Source organism: Myotis davidii, unplaced genomic scaffold (assembly GCF_000327345.1).
Source record: "Myotis davidii unplaced genomic scaffold, ASM32734v1 scaffold41, whole genome shotgun sequence".
Taxonomy (NCBI): Eukaryota; Metazoa; Chordata; class Mammalia; order Chiroptera; family Vespertilionidae; genus Myotis; species Myotis davidii.
Window position 1 is genome coordinate 3,120,066 of NW_006292344.1, and position 4,305 is coordinate 3,124,370.

The window sequence follows — 4,305 nt, forward strand, 5'->3', positions numbered from 1 at the left end:
CTTCCTCATTCTTTCTTCTCTCTCTCTCTCTCTCTCTTTCTCTCTCTCGCTCTCACACACTTTACCTATATTTCAAGTTGAGTTTGCCAAAATATAAAAAAATGTTTGTGAGTTCTATATTGCTATTAGAGATTGTGACATGGTGATATTAAAATAAAGTGACACTTTAAGAATAGAAAGAACCTTCAAAAGATGCCGGAGATTCTCATCTTTGAAGGGATTAACAAATTCTTAGCTCCTTCCCTGGGTTTCGGTTCACTTTTTGTATTCTCAACTTAGTTATTTGATAACTTTGAAGAAGATGGTTCTTTTAAATTCAATCTAAATGTTAGCACCTACTATTGTTCTGATTCTGTTAAAACTGAAGGAAAAAGAAAGTAGCTTTATGTACCAGCTACTGGTAGAAGTTAAAGGTAAGAAGTTTCCCCTTCACACTCCAAATGTCAAAAGCAAATGCTAAAATAATGCCAGAGTCAGTAGGACTTCCTCATTCACAATATAAGAGATCTGTGTATTATTATCACCACTCCCCATTTGCCTATACATTGCCAAATTATTAGACTACAGCAGTAATAGTTAAACAGGGAGTTCACTCATTTATTGATTGGACAACCAAATATATTTTATGAATTCACCATGTTAGCATTCACTAACTCAGGTGTCCTCTCACAACTAGATCCTTAACCCCTCGCAAAATATCCAACATATGGTATTAACAAATATTTGGTCCTGTTGGCTTGGAATGGCTGAATTAAGTAAAGCCTCACAACTCTTTACTTAAATAATCAAATTTCCTCATAAAATATGTGCTTTTTTGAAAAAAAAATTCTGTAGACACTTAAATCAATGAATGATTGCTAATGGAACTCATTCATATTCATAATGCAATCATCTTGCATTTTTTAAACGGTAAAGTTTTAAAAATGTTCATAAAATTTAATCTCAGCCTCCCCAATTCCTGGTAATTCACATGAATAGCATCAATCCTCTTGCAGTCCCTTAATGAACTAGCAACTAAACTGTAAATTAGTTCTTTGGAAATGGAAATTTAGTTGTGAATTTCTGAAGACTCCAAAAGAAACACTTCAAATTAAAAAAGAAAACAACACTAAAAATAATGTGAAAATGAGATGATGAAAGCCTACTACATATTTTAATGTTTTTGAGAATGGTGTTCATGACTTAAGAAGGTATTTCTTTACCAGTATTCTCAGGAGAAATTCTAATCTAATCTTGTAAGTCAGAGCAATTGACTCACTTTGTAGACCACATTTCCTAGTTATATGGGTATTATTCTATGCACTTAAAAACTTATTCTTGTTCTTTTTCTCAACCTTATTTTTAAAATTTTTTATTTTTACTTTAATTTTATAATAACATTGCCTGTTATCTTTTATATATTCTAATACATCTCTTGAATTCTTCTGGGAAAAAGCAGGGTAAAAATTAATTAAGTTAGCTCATTAAATTTTAGAGATACAATTTTTTCTTCTTCTTAAGTTTCATTTGTATGAGAAAATATTTTAAAAGATTGTGGTAATAATGGACATCTATGTTAGTTTTGATTTTTTTCTCATAAAAACATTTTATAGATTATGGGAGGAATATTAGTATTTGTTTTTTTTCTTTAATTACCTTGGAAATGTTTATTTCTAATTCAATTCCCTATAACTTAATAAAACATCCCCAAGTAAAGCCCAGCAAAGAATATATTTTGATATATTTTGTATAGCAACTAGTGAACAACAAAACAAATATTAAATAGTGAAGAAGTAATCATTGACATGGTGATAGCTCAGCATGCTTAGAAAGAAAAAATAATATACGTCAAAGTGTACATACATAAGATTATTAGGTTGAAACATTAAAAATAACTCACTATATTCCTGGTACTGTAATTTACTCATATCCAGTTAATTACAATAAGAAAAAGTAAAATTTATAAAATTGGTCAATTTTATTTACCCATCCCTTTGTAAACTACTAGAGGCCCGATGCACAAAATTCTGCACTGGGAGGGGGGCTCCCTCAGCCCAGATTGCAAGAGGGTGCAGGCCAGACAAAGGGACCCCACCAGTGCATGATCGGGGCTGGGGAGGGACGTGGCAGGGCTCCAGGGTGTGTCCAGCATGTCTTACTCAGTCCGATCAGCTGGACCCCACTAGCAAGCTAACCTACTGGTTGGAGCATCAGCCCCCTGATGGTCAGTGCACATCATAGCAAGCGGTTGAGTGGCCTTAGCATATCATTAGCATATTATGCTTTGATTGGTTGAATGGAAGACTGGACACTTAGCATATTAGGCTTTTATTATATAGGGTGATTCTAATATCACATTTTAAATAAAAATTAGATGTTTGTTATTATGACAGTTATATGTGTGCATTGTAGACAGTGGGAAAACACAACAACAAAAATATATCTTATTTATTTTTTAATGTTAATTCTCACCTGAGGATATTCTTCCATTGATTTTTAGAGAGAGTGGAAGGGACACAGAAAGAGAAACATTGATGTGAGAAAGACACATCAATTGGTTGCCCCCCACATGAGCCCCAACCAGGGCATGGGATTGGGCCTGCAATGGAGATATGTGCACTTGACCAGAATCTTACTCGGGACCCTTGAGTCCAAGGGCGAATGCTCTATCCACTGAGCCAAACTAGCAAGGCAAAAATGCATCTTATTTAAATGACTTGGTACCATATTCTCTGTACGTAGAACATTGCTACCCCTTAATCTTATTGAACATCTGTGTATCCTTCCAGATATTATGTACTTATACACATACACATATATTTCTTTTTTTGAGATCATTCTGTATGTGTTGCTTGCAATCAACTTTTTCCCCTTTAGCTATATCTGCCTTTCCTAGCAATACATTTTCAACTTATGTTATAACTGATCCATATTTAAATTACCCAAGTTTCTTAAAATGTATTAATACAGTTGGCTTGTCCAAACCAGATTTCCTCTAGTTGTTATGCATCTTAAGTCTCCTTTAATCAAGCTAAATTTGTCACAGACTCTTACTTGTTAAAAAACAACAAAAAACACACTGCCATGGCTGGCATAGCTCAGGGGTTAGAGAGTCAGCAGGCACCAAAAGGTCTCAGATTCGATCCTTGGTCAAGGGCACTACTTGGGTTGCAGGTTTGATCCCGGCCCCAGTCAGGGTCAGGGTGGGAGGCAACCAATCAATGTGTCTGTCTCACATTGATGTTTCTCTCTCTCTCTCTCTCTCTCTCTCTCTCTCTCTCTCTCTCTCTCTCTCTCTCTCTCTCTCTCTCTCTCTCTCTCTCTCTCTCTCTCTCTCTCTCTCTCTCTCTCTCTCTCTCTCTCTCTCTCCCTCTCTCCCTCCCTCCCACCCTTTCTAAAAATCAATGAAAAAAAAAATCCTTAAGTGAGAATTAACAACAAAAGAAAGCTGAACCAGTTTTCCTACAGTTTATTCCAGCTTCTGGATTTGTCTGGTGCTGTAACTTAGTTGTTTCCTTATATCTGTATTTCCAGCAAATTAGAATTTGAATCTAAAAGCTTGATGGAATCATGTTAAATAATTTTTAGGATACACCATAGGTGATGTGATAGAATATCCAGAAACCTAATATCTGGTTGATTGGCCTTAATGATGCTAAAATCATTCACTGGACTAGGGTGATGACAATCTGACCCCTCCATTCTTCAGTTATATATGTTTTTCCCCTTGGTGACAAAAATAATAATCCTTTAGTGATTATTGTGGTGTTATTTTTGAAACTATAAGGATATCCCATCCTGCAATTACCATAATAATAGTTTTAAACAATACTTTTAACAATTGATCTTTTTTTAAAGTGAATACATTAGTTAGAGTTTATAGAAAAATCATTTTTAATTCTATTTTATGTACATCTGTAGTGGACATTTTTCTGAAAAATAAGTCCTAGACTATTCATCAAAATCTGTTTAGTTAACCTGAAGGAGCATGATAAATGCTCAATTATTTTCCTTTTCCAATTCACTAGTACAAAATAAAAAGCTGATTTATTAGTGGGATAATACATAATTTATAATTGAAACAGACAATTTGAGAGTGAAAGAGGGTGACATTTAGTGATTAAGTCAGGACTTCCATGGGAAAGTAAGAAGGTGTGGTCACTCTTTTAGTGCAAAGGGCTCTCCTTTCATTGTCCCCAATGCACTTCACTTATGAATATGTTTTCTTGTTTCATACTTCAATTTCCCATAAAGATTACAAGCTCTCGCCTTGGCCAGTTGCTCAGTGGTTAGAATGTTGGCCTGCAGACCGAAGGGTCTTGGGTT